The sequence below is a fragment of the Lissotriton helveticus genome, chromosome 2_2 (genome assembly GCF_964261635.1).
Source record: "Lissotriton helveticus chromosome 2_2, aLisHel1.1, whole genome shotgun sequence".
NCBI lineage: Eukaryota > Metazoa > Chordata > Amphibia > Caudata > Salamandridae > Lissotriton > Lissotriton helveticus.
This window is the reverse complement of record NC_136060.1, coordinates 356242359-356255928: the sequence shown is the minus strand read 5'-3', so window position 1 is coordinate 356255928 and position 13570 is coordinate 356242359.

Sequence of the window (13570 nt, the reverse complement as noted above, 5' to 3'; positions counted from 1 at the left end):
GACGCTCTCCTGCAACACTTTTTTTTTTACCATAGGGAGCGTGTAACGCCTCAGCAGGAATAATGGCAACCACAACTTTCGTTTATTATTTGCAGCGCCGAACACAGCTGCATGCCTTTCATTTTATGTTTATTTGACCTTTTTATTGACCAAAGGCTGCACCCGCGTTTTCTCTTTAAATATCCTGCAGGTGCTGTCATTGTAGCTTAAGTAAATTAATAGAAAAAAAAGCGTTCAGCGGCTTGACAAGAAGCATGCAGATCTGCTTTTGCTGCAATATTTCCTGTCTTTTAAATGGCTTGCTCTATTTTCTTTGCTATGCAAAAGTCACGGAAGTGCAAACACTAAATTGCTTTCCTTCTCAACGGTAGTCAGCCAGCCCTACCCCATCCTCGGGCCTCCAGACACGCAGCACAAGCTTCTCCCACTCCCACCTCAGCTTCGGACCACCCTCCTCTACCCCACCCAGAACTGTAGCAGAACCCCCAGCACAAGCTTCTCCCACTCCCACCTCAGCTTCGGACCACCCTCCTCTACCCCACCCAGAACTGTAGCAGAACCCCCAGCACAAGCTTCTCCCACTCCCACCTCAGCTTTGGAACCCCCTCCACTACCCTGACCAGAAACTGTGGCAGAAGTGCGGGTCAGTTTGTGACACACTCACCTTCAACCTCTCAGAGCATTTCTTAGAGATCTCTGTGAAGTTCACTGATGCACCAGGGTGTTTCTTTTTGTGCTCCTCCCAGCACGTCTGTACAAAGTAGGCGCAGGACAACATCTTATTTACATATCAGCTTCTGGGCACGTATGAACCGTTCTCGTGTGTTTCTTGTCAATGAGTCAGATCCAAATGGGTTTTCCTTTGTGTCTTGAATAGCTTTAGTCGCCTACTCTCCGGTATTGCTGTTCACTTCCTCATAGGTTTACCTGCGACTTTTCTGCAAGTGGTTTCTGCAGTGCTGTTCATGTTTGCATCTAAACACATGAGCTCTGCTATGGGGTCATACCCAATTATTCGGATTGTCTTTTTTCTCAGTAGTTCACTCCACTTTTATAATTGCTTTATGTTGTGGTACACCCTATTTAAGACATATATCCTGTGACTGCTATACTAACATATTTCTTCAGATGTTCACATTGTGTTCATGTTCTATTAGCATACATTATTTTTTCGACAGATTTGTTGCCCACTACGTGTAATTTGGCCCCCTGTTAAAGAGATTCCCTATAATGCATTTGGCGTCTGATGAGTGCTGGTCATGGAAACCATTATTTGGATAATCAATTATTTTCTATTTTAATCCGATGGCTGTGAATGTTGAATAAGCAGCAGTTTAAGTGACCAAGGGCTAGATGTAGGTAAATCAGAAATACCGATTCTCAATAGCGAATTTTACTGATTCACTGTTAAGAAACCGGTATTTCGTATGTGGGTAAAAAATACTGAATCCTTAATATTCCTTATTACCGAATCTGTAATTGAGATTCAGTAATAAGGAATACCTACCCATTCATTTCTATGGGCTTGGAGGCCCATAGGAATGAATGTGAAGACATTCACTATTAGCGATTTGGTATTACCGAATCGTAATACCAGGAGGCATTTCAAGGGTGCCAGGGTGTCCAAAGGACACCATGTTGCACCCCTGAAATGTGCATGTGTGCACACGTGGCTCACATACATGCCCCAAGGGCATGGATGTGTGCCATATGGCACTTTAAAAAAAGCAAAAAAGTGTTTTTTTAAGGGAAATCGGTAATTACCACCAACTTGAAGTTGGTGGTAATTACCGGTTTCTTAAGGCTCAAAAGCACTCTTTATTGTGCTTCCTACATTGCATTTAAGGAATCGGTATTTCCGATTCCTTAAATGCAAGAGCAATAAGGAATCAGTATTAAGGAATCGGTATTTACCGATTCCTTACCTACATCAGGAATGGCTTAATACTCGTCGGTAACGCTGACATTTACCGAATTTCAGCATTACCGACTGGTATTTAGCCACCTACATCTGGCCCTAAATGCAGTAAGCCACAATCTGTATGGCAATGCACCCTGTGACACACACTACCATTTTGTGTGCAATACTTTGGGCCTGCCACTGATAATCAATCCCAATAGTGAAAAGTGCAGCTAGGTTTCAGGGGTCTGCCAGATTCTGTTCCCAGAAGTCAATCTGCTCGCCTGTCTTGTCTCTCTTTCTTACCTCCTGTTTTTACCTGACTTTCAGTTATAATCTCTCGCTCACACACACACATTTCCAGCACTCTCCCTTATCCCTGTGATAAGCGTGGTTCAAATCCACCCGAGTGACTTCCAGCACTCACCTATAATTACCAAATAATAAGTCAGCCGGACAGTGGAGAAGGATAAACAGGATATTTTATTAGGCCACAAACTCCCATATGAGAGGGCCCTGTCCGACCTCACCCCTAAGAGTATGCCGAGAGGACTGCCTCATCTCATCACAGCAATACATTATAACAGGATACAGTAGGATAAAACACGCCCATACTGGAAAAGTACTGAACTCCTGAAAGAGCGAACAATTGCCTCACACAAGAAGCATCTACACCTGAGATGGCAACATTGCTTATCTCAGCCCAAGGCCGCGGAGCCAGGCCTCAACGTCTCCAGCACATGGGAACAGCACAGATTAGGAATTTGTTATAGTTTCGTTCACAGTTAGCCAAGAAACGAAAACTGCTGTGTTCAGAGTTTTTCTATTCCTACGGGAGGGGTGAGCGAGTGCGACTCGCAAGCGGAGAGAAGCACTCCAAAATGGTGGCACACATGCTAAGCTAAGAAAACTGAATAATGTCACACGCATAAAAGAATAATGAAATGGAGAATATAAACGTAAATGTACAAAATGAATATATAATTGGTTAGACACATTATGCTAACTCATAAACCTAAGTGTAAGTAGGCGGGGCATCGGAAAATGAAACCTATCAGACCCTCCTTTTAGCAGAATCAGGCTAACAGGAGTGTAGCCTTTATTAGCTAAAAGGTAGGGCCTTTACACAAAATACTAGGGACGGGGCAACACATCAATCAAAAATATCATCATCAATAAGCATCAACTAATGGATATCATGAAGCTCTACATTATTGGAAACAGGATATTGGCGTGTTGGTTTCCGAGAAGCTCGTAAATTGCTGGCACAGACAGAGCAACAAGGGGGAAATGCAATAAACACATAAGCAACAGGTCAGCAAGATACCTACAACTCCCACAACACTCATCAAAATCTTCCAGCCCCATGAGGAGAAAACACTCCACAACCATGTCTTTAGTGACCAAGTACCAGTATCCTGATGAAGTTCAGCTGCCAATCTATGCAGTTTCTGGACCGCTAAGTTAACAGTCGGGGCCGAGTCAGGAATATATACGCAACAAGAGGTCCCGATGACGCGGCAGGCTCCACCCCTATGTGCAAGGATGACGTCAAGCACCATCCCATTCTGGATCGTAAATAATCTCATAGCCTGCATCTCAATAGACATATTGGCCGCAATATCTGTCTCCGTATTCACTACCTTTTCCATCACCCTTGACAGTCCACGAATAGTTCTACTGTTAAAGATAGGACCCCAGACCGGCAGTAAACCCTTAGAGAAATCCATCCATTGCTGCAAAGAAGTGTCAGTCTGATCCACACCCTCAACTTGGAGCGCCCTCCTTTTACGCTGTCCAGGCATTATAGCAAACCGTCGATGTGTTTTATGATAATCTGAGGGTGCTACATAAACAGGAGGAAGTAAATAGGCCAGGTAACAGACTCCACCCCAACCCTCAGGCAACCACAAGTATCCATTACCCCAGCATACAAAATAAATATTCGGGGGAGTAACTAATGAAGGACTAAGGGGCAGGCGAATCGAAGCAGTCACATTGCAAGAGCTGACCCCCACCTTAATAGGACCCCTCCCTACGATACAGAAAAAGGGTGAAGGCCCAACAACTGCCAGGTGTACCAGAGAACGACCACTACTATTTATCGAAGGAGGATGTCTATAGGCTAAGGAAGAGTTCAACTGTAGAAAACTTTCCCTCACTTTGTCAGTGTCGTTGGGTGTCACAAATTGTTCTACCTTCCTCGAGCATGTCTCTAGAAATGTCTGATCAAAACGTCCGTCAGTAAACAACCGTCCAAGGGAAGAGGTGGGCATAGGGCGTACTCGCATCGTCAACGTCGATCCTGTACCAGGTAATCGAGGGTCCAAGAAATCAGGCTGCTGAAAGAATTTCACCATACCAATTAAAGTGTACCAACCCACACAACTATTCACAGGTGTTAAAGGAAGTGCCAGCAATCTATCCTTTTTGTATGCAGCAGAAGGGAGCAACCCACAGACCCAACAATCTGTCACATTATACAAGGCATGGGCATGATGTAGAGTCTTAATAAAAACATTATCTCGATAGCCCTTCCGCATGCATTGTTCACCATAATCAGCAGTAACCATATTATGCTCGGGCAAGGCAGAAGGGGTAGGAACGAACTTATGGACAGGGTAAGCTTCATCAAGGAAAAACAGTATTCCAAGAATTATCAGAAATACAGTGATCAGCATCACTATGACCACCACTTTTTCCTTTCCGTGATAGCACAAGCCATGGTGAATCTGGTTCTGGTCTACGGGGAGCTGCAAAGGGTTGCTCCTCCTCAGGGATGGGACGACCAAAGGGATACATATTTCCCTAACTAAAAGTCCAAAACTAAACTAAAAGGTACTCAAATAGTTCCAGTCATGCTGAAGCCGGCCAGAGGGGTTCTTCACCCTCAAAGGGATCTTCTCCCTGTGTCCGTTAAAGCCTCACAGGCAGGCTTCTATTGTTCGTTCCCTAATCCCACGACGGAGTCACACAACCTTTGCAACTCAGGAGCACTGAATCTGGGCCCAGACGCAATCCTAGTGTCCCATTCGACAATGTCTCGACAGTGCACCAGGGCTCTTACCAGCAGTCCATCTGTAGCACTTAACTAGTCTGCAACACAGTTCTCATCTAATCCTTATCGCAGCCCTTCTTCCAGTGCTCAGTACTTTTTCTTTTCCTTTCTGGGCCGCAGATTATAACGAGTGCTCCCTCGCACCTCTGGATCTGTGAACAGAATGGGGGGCTCAATGGCAGAAGACGTATCTGATCTTCGCTCACTGTGATCAGAAGAGACTTCACCACTTGTAATCAGAACTGGCCTCGTTACTCTTTGATCCGGCTCCTCACCCCTCAATGAAGCATCCGAGAAGGGTATGTACCGAGGAACCGTCTCACACTCTTGATCAGCGTCGCCTTCTCTCACCCATTCATCATGTGGCAACGGCAAGGTGACGCGTTTGACATGGGAGGCATGCGTCCATGCCTTTCGACCCTGGATCCGAAGCGCGGTGCGGGTGGTCAGAAGCACCTGCCTCGGTTCTGACCACCAGGACTTTCTCTGGTACTTCTTCACGACAACCCAGTCCTCGGGTTGTATGGCGTGGCCTGGCCCCTCCGGCAGCGGCTTCAGGGTGTCTGCTACCTGCTGATGAATAGAACGGAGATCTTTAGTCAAAGCATACAGGTAATCTATCAACAAAGGATATTCAATCTCGGAGAAACATTTCGGTCTAGGCAGACCCCACACATTGGCAGGGCGGCCAAAAATAACCTCGTGGGGTGAGACACCTGTCTTGGAGTTGACTGTCACTCTAGTGGAAAGCAATGCTAGGGGAAGTGCATCTGGTCACTGCAACCCTGTACTTTCTTGTATCTTGGCCATCTTTAGTTTAAGGGTCCCATTGAGCCAAAATTTTGGAACATTACACGCAAATTCCTCCACCGGCGCCAGAGTTATTCCCAATAGAATATTGCGGATTTCCTATGGTAGCTAGGTCCTAACTATAACTACCTACTGGCGACCGCTATATATATATATATAAATCCGTTTTCGCTATGTGATAATAATACACTCTCAGGTTCCAATGAAATGAGAAAATCAGTAAGTTTATTTCAAGAGTGGAACAGTGGAATATCTTATGTGCAGCAAATGAGCCGGTTGCACGTAAAGTACGTGATGCTATAAGTCTTCCTCCATGTTAAGAGCGAAGACGACAAATGTCGTGTAACTCCCAAAGTGATGAGTTCAGCGTACTGTGGCTAATTTTCAGTGGTAGTCATGAAATTCACTACATACAAGCTGGGCACGTATCCTTGATGACAGACAACCGACCTGTGCCTCTGGTGGACCCCCCATTACCATAACCATTGGTTCAGTGATACTGGGCAAGTGCCACATTCAACCGAGTGGGTCCAACTCTGAGGGATTCTGTACCAATACAGGATGTAACAATTCATGAATAAATGGAAACTAGCTCTAAATTGGCCACCACAGATGCCGATGTCGGGATAGGCCCTGTTGTGCATAGTCCTCTGACTATGTCAAATGGTTTACGTGGAGGTGTTTGTTTACTTAATGGTGACTTGGTTTATTCCTTCCATCGTGTGAACAAGGCTTCATTGCCAAAACGCGCAGCGTGGAAATAAACTTCCTTATTTTCTCATTTCATTGGAACCTGAGAGTGTATTATTATCACGTTGCGAAAATGGATTTGGATTTGGTTTAACGGATAATCTCCCGGTGTGTGCACCACCCTCCACGGGTACGTAGTCTGGACAGGAGCGCTTTGGGAATTGGACATTACAGGAAACCTTTGTATGGACCGGCCGTTGTAACCAGGAGGATTCCAGTGTTGAATAGTGCCAGTGATACGAGGACAACACATCCCAGAGGTGAGGAGCGAGGGTCGGGCTGACAGGGAAGAGGGTTGATGCGCGGAGAGACTGTGTGCCATCCCCAATTTTTGCTAGTTGGATATGAAGCTCTATTCACTTCTCTGGGGATGGGGAACCTCTTATTCTACATTATAGTGACAAATCGCTCAAAGAGAAACACTTGATTTAGAACTACAGCGGCAGAGGGAACCTGCGATTTCTCAGGGGTTTGCAATGATATCACAGGATACATACAAATCCGGATTGTTATTGGGACATTTATGATACCACAAATTAGCTGTTATACAGGAGGAAAGCGAGAGAAGGACAGAAGCCAAAACGCTTTTGTGCTAAAGCTAAACTTATAAACTATACAAATCAGAAGTTTCTAAATGGTGGGAGGCCATATCCTTGCATGACTACATAGACAAGGATATGGTCCCCAGGGGCCTGCGGATATACACCATTCCATCCTATGAAGATCCAAACCCCAAGATGCTTGAAGAGTGGGCGCAGAATTCAGCCCTGAGTTCAAAACAGATGCTGGAAATCCTAGTCAAGTACGCTTGGTCCAATAGGGAAAAACTACTGGATGAGATTAAGAAGTATACAGAGGAACTAACTACCAACATGGAACCTACAGCATACCATAAGGCAATGGAAGATATTCAAGGCAGGATTAAAAAAAATGAAGCAGACATCAAGGAGCACAAGCAGTGGAAGCTCCATAGAGATTGCGAGGACTCTGAGCATGGCCGCATTTTGACTTTCAGAAGGAAGTGTGATCACAACTATAAAAACCAAATGCCAGGTACGAGTTCTGACACAAGAATCTCTGAGAGCTCTGAAATAGAGGAAACATCCGTAAGTGGCAATGAAATTGACAATTCTGCGACTTCAAGAACCAGGCCAGTAGACAGAGAATTGATCAGCCCTCCTGCCACTTTTTCAGACGAGTACAGGAACTGGCGGAGAGGTCACAAAACTCCGAGAGGACCACCGGCTACGAAACCAAAAACACAAAGAGGTCGCGGAAGAGGCACAACAAGGAAAGATGGAAAGAAATCCAACAGAGGTTGAAGAAGAAGCAGAGGAAGGGGGCACATGGGACAAGAGCTCCACAATGGCGGAATGATGGACATGACCATGGTAAACAGAACCATTATCAACGTATCCAAAAGAAACATCAATGACACGGAAAAAAGAACACTCTGTTTAGGAATGTCATTATGTCTCTCACTCCCTTTTAACTTTGCAGAAACCTGCATTGACCTTTTTAAGTTCATTCGGAAATTGAAGTTAAAAAAGTGGCATTTACTGAAGCCGACTAGATCCCGAGATCATCAGGGCGGGTTAAGTGCAGAAAATGACCTCGACTTGAAGATAAGTGATGTGGATAATCTTTTTTTTTTTTCTTTATTTTTATCCTCATTTTGTGCATGAATGTATAAGGAGTACAGAGGGGAACTTGAGACCTCCACTTATTATCCCTTCACTCTTTTCTCTATGCTGTACCGGCCACAGAGAGTATCCCTTTGTGGATCTGTTGTGTTTAGTCCTCCTATATCCTTTACCATACTCAATAATTCTGAACGACTGGGTGAGAGCTAGCCATCCTGGCCACTCGGCGGGAATGTTTCCCGTCTGAATTATTGTCACCGCTTTAATCATTGGACATATTGTTGTTTTGTCGGGTTCCCTCGTTACCTTACATATTACTAGCGCAGTGGTTTTCCCAAATTTCCCAGAAGTTAAGTCTTTTGGAGGGTTTTCCCTTCCTATCCAATTATTGTTATTATAGAGTTTAGCCAGTCCTCATATAGAGGTGGTACTGGTTTAACCCAATTCAGGCATATTTCTCTTCTTGCAAGAAGTATCAATACAAATAACACATTTTCTTGTTTCCTGGTTAACCACTCCTCACTTAAATTAGCCTTGGTACAAATCCCAAAAATAATTAGTGTTGTACTTACTTTTAGGTGTTTTCCCAATATCCGACATAGTATATTACCTACTTCCTGCCAGAAGAGGTCCAATCGCGGGCAGCCTCGGAACATATGCAGGTCATCCGCTTTTTCAAGCCTACACTTAGGGCAGGAGTTTACACTTGCTCCTTTGAATTTTGACAATCTTTTGGGTGTCCAGTATGCCCTGTGCAGTGTAAATAAATGGTTTCTCTTCAAGCGTGCTGGTTTAATAATTGACCAGCATTTTTCACATGACTTCTGCCATAAATTTTGGAGATCCGGCTCTATAATGTCTTTACTCCAGACTGACTCCGGTATTGAAGCATTGTCTTCTCCTGCAGCAATTAGAGCCCAATACCATTTTGAGATTTCTTTCTTTTTTGGGGAAATTTTAATAATTGCTTTCTCTATTTCTGTGTTTCCTGTTCTTTTCTCTGTCAGCGAAACTGCCCAGCTTGTAAGTTGATAATATTTGAATTTTGACAGAGTTCCGATTTCTGTTAGATGTTCCCAGGGTTCTATTGAATTCTCTGTCATCAGCTGGCCCCATTTATCGATTCCTGCCATTCTGAGTGGAGATGCTAGGGCGTCTTTTAAGCACTCGGGAGTGCCAGGGGAATCCCAGATGGGGGCCAAGGAGCTGTAATAAGGAATATTCGGGGTGCTTCTCATTTGATACCAGAGTTTTGCTGCGTTTTTTAGTACCTTTAATTGTATCTTTTTAAAAAATTTGGGATGTCCGAATTTAAACAGGAAATAATCAGTTTTGTTTGTCAATATTTGGAGAAATTGAGGATAGAGCTCATATTTTTTCACAAGAGATCTCACATTCTTGAATTGGAAAGCCCTACAGTATTCCACAATATCCGGGCTAGCTATTCCCCCTTGTTCTTTTTTCCTTCTTATTTTGTACCATGCAATCCTTGATCCTTTTGAGGCCCATATGAAGTTCGCTATTTCTCCCTGGATCTTCTTCAGGTAGTCTCTTTTAAACTCCAGTGGTATAGCATTAAAGAGGTAGGTAAATTTGGGAAGAATCAACATTTTTACCAAGTTTGATCTTCCTATAATGCTTAGAGGTAACTTGTCCCAAACTTTGAGAAGTTTCTTGGTCTCAAGTGAAATCCTATTAAGGTTTAGTTGGGGGATTCTTTCTAGATCTTTGACCAAGGTTATACCCAGATATTTTATTTTGTCTTTAGAGTATGGGGTATTCTGTTGTGTATTCCAACTCATCGATTCGGTTTTTGCTTCATTGGTCAAGTACCCAGATACTTTCCCAAACTCTGTAATTGCCTTGTTTATTGCTGGGGAGGAACTTTGGAAATTTTCTGTAAAAATCATTAGGTCATCCGCATAAAGCGCCACCTTTTTGACCCACTCCTGATGTTTAAGGGGGGTGATTGACCCGTTGTTTCTGATTGTGTCTGCCAGTGGTTCAATGTAAAGGTTAAATAACAAGGGAGACAGAGGGCAGCCTTGCCTCGTTCCCCTTTGTATCGCAAAGTCATTAGTAAGGCTCCCATTGATTAGGATCTTTGCTCTAGGATTTCTGTAGGTCTCAGTTATCAGATGGCCAAAACTTTGTCCAAGATTATATTTAGTGATGACTTTGTTTAGAAAAGACCAGTTAACCCGGTCAAACGCTTTGGCAGCGTCGAAGGTAACTATCGTTAGGGGGATCTTTTCGCTAGTTGCTATATCAACAGCAGCAAAGAGCTCATGCGTGATTTCAGATATTTGCTTCCCTTTTATGAAACCCTTTTGGTCCGGGTGTATCAACTTTGGCATTACCAGGGCCAATCTCCCTGCAATTATTTGTGTAAAGATTTTGTAATCACAATTTAGCAGGGATATGGATCTGTATGATTCACAGACTGCAGGGTTTTTCCCTGGTTTTAGAATGATGCTGATAATTGCATCATTCCAGGAGTCTGGGGTTTTACCCTTTTCCCTGTAAATTGTGTTCAATAACCTCGTTAATGGAGGGGCTACGATTTCCCTCAAAGCTGAATAAAGTTCATTTGGCAGGGCGTTAGGTCCGGCTGCTTTCCCTCTTTTCAGGGCTTTCAATGCCGTTTTCACTTCTTCTTCTTATTATTATTATTATGTTTCTTATATAGCGCCTGAATCGACCCCCGAAGGGGTATCTCCGCGCTTGCCTTGGGAACCCGTCCTGGCTTTTCCCTGTGAGATAGCCCCTACAGGGCATCCCCAAGGTGAAAGCCAGGCATCCCGCCGCAGGGGGGCCTTTGTGGAGATTAAGCAAGCTTAATGCCCAGAGTTGCAGAGTGTGAACCCATGATTAGGTCAAGCACCGAAGCGAGAATTATCGAGTCCATGGACATTTGAGCTCAAGACCCTGCCGCGTCGGGAATTGAACCCTGGTCCCGGGTCTGACCTCTGCTTCAGGGTCTGCCTGCTCTAACCAGTGAGCCACTCTTTTTCAATTGTTATTTCTGCGTTTAGCTCTTCATTTTCTGATTCCGACAGCTTTGGAAGGTTTAAAGAGTCAAGGTATTTTCCTATTTGCTCCGTTGAGGTGGAGGAATCTTCCTCGTACAGTTTTCTGGGACTATTACCTGCTATCTGTGAGGAGCCAGACTCATGCTGTGTGCTTCCCTGCTTCCCGGCATTTCCTGCAACTGTTCGCGACACCCGCTCCGCGGGTGCCGCTCACCGCCTGCTTGCCCTGTCCTCCCTGGTGTGAGCGGCTCCACAGTCCGTGGAGAGCAACGCGCTCCCAGGTTGAGGCTTAATTCACCAGATTGTGCGTGGAGCCTACCAGGGGACTGCGAGGTCCAGCAGCCTCAGCTGCACACAGCTGCTGCCTCTTCCCCCGGCGGCCACGCCCCCAGCCTCCTCTTTCTTTGCTGGCCTCAGCTCTACCGCGACGCGGGACGCGCGCGGGGCAACGGCCGGGGCGAAGACCGGGCAAAGAGCGGGCCGTTTAAGGCCGTTCAAGGACGGCAGAGGACGGCCCAGGCCCTGAATCCCTGTCTCATCGCCCTGAAACCACCATCCAGGTAGGCCGGCTGCCATCTAATTTTTTTTTTTCGAGACTCCTGCCACTCAATATCTGGTACAGCATTCGTCATCTTCATAATCAATCATGCGGCATAAAACAAGAAGCTGCACCAAAAAAGCTACGGAGGTAGCGCTAGTGACTGGGCCCATTGACCTTTTCATCTCTCGGGTAAATGAGACAATTGACAAGAGCATTGTACTCCTAGAGAAAAGAGTCTCCCTTGACTTAATGAATGCCAAGCGTTCTTCCCTGGGCTCTCTTGCTAACGCAAATTCACCTCTTCAGCAAGCTTCCACCAATTGCTCCTTGCCCTTGACCACTATAGGCACTATCACAGTACCGAGTGCTGTCGACCTGTCAGTTTCCTGCTCGGAGTCAGACCCGTCCTTTGTGGATTTGGAGGCGACCCCAGACCTAGAAGCCTGTCAGTCTCCTGGAGAGGTGGAGCCGAGCATGGACGATCTAGCTGCCAAGTCGACCCCTCATGTGCCTAGCGATCCCAGGGGAAAGGCCGATCTTATTCCCATAAAAGTGGTAAACAAATCTGTAAATAAGGAGCCTAAACCCAAGGAGAAGGATAAAGCCAAAACTAGTAATCATAATTTGGTAACACCTATCCCACATACAGCGCCAGGCATCCCTTGTTGGGTTGATAATATGGTCACGGACCTTAAGCATGATCTTGAAGCTACAATAGCGGCCCATATTAAACCCTTGATTTCTAAACTTGATAGGTTAACATCGCTCATTAATACCAAATGGCCCAATAAAATTAATGAGCTTGGGCCTGTTCAGCAACAGGGGTATAGAGAACCGCCATCTAATTCCCAACAGACAGCCAGGGTCACTAAGCCCATAACTGATAAAGCGAAAATCCTTCCACCTCCTAAGGACCAAGCTGTATCACACTCTCCCCACCTAGGGATTAACCCTGCTCAACCGCCACTTATTTCCAATGCAAAAGCGGTGAGCAACTCTTCATCTGTGCAGCAACTAGCCGTTGGTACTAAATCTAACACCTCCCAAACTACAGTTCCTAATAGTAAACCTACGAATACTCTAGCCTCTGACCCCACAAACAACTCTGAAGCCCCTAAACCAAGGCAGCCTCGTTTCAAGTCTATTAACCTGCCACCAGAAGTTTCTCCTTTTGTGGTTGTGTTAACTGCTGTCCCTCCTTTGAAGGAAGGAGTTAAAGAGACTTATGTGGAGCTAAGAAATAAATGTGCTCAGTGGCTCCAAATTCATAAACCCTTGCCTAGTAGTATGAGTGGGGAGATTTTAACTGTACGGAGAGGTGATTGGGTGGGTAGGAGTAAGAAAACAATACCAGGGGATGTAATTACTGTTAATTTTAGGGATGTGGGGGCTGCGACCTTCATTTGTAAATCACCTAATAGTGGTCCTGCCACCCAGATCAAACCACTCCCCTTATCTCACTTCCTTCCCCACTTGACAAAACCCAATTTCCATCGGTCAGCTAATTCAATTAATCAAGGGCTTGCACGTCCCCCTCAATATGTCCCTAACCACGGGCGACAGCCGTTTAACTTTCCACCTTTTGTCCCGTACCATGTTGGTCCCCAGTGGCAGCAACCTTTCCCCTCTGTACCGCCCTCTTTCCATTCTACTGAGCAGTGGCAGCAACTTCCCCAGCAACCATCTATTGCCAATCATTATTGGCAACAGCCATGGCAGGACCCGTCTCCATCCCCGTCCTTTAACCCCTCCTATACACAGGTTGCCCATCCCAATAGGTACTGTGTATTGGATGAGGTTGATTGACTCCCTTCTGAGGGAGGTTTAGTCACTAAC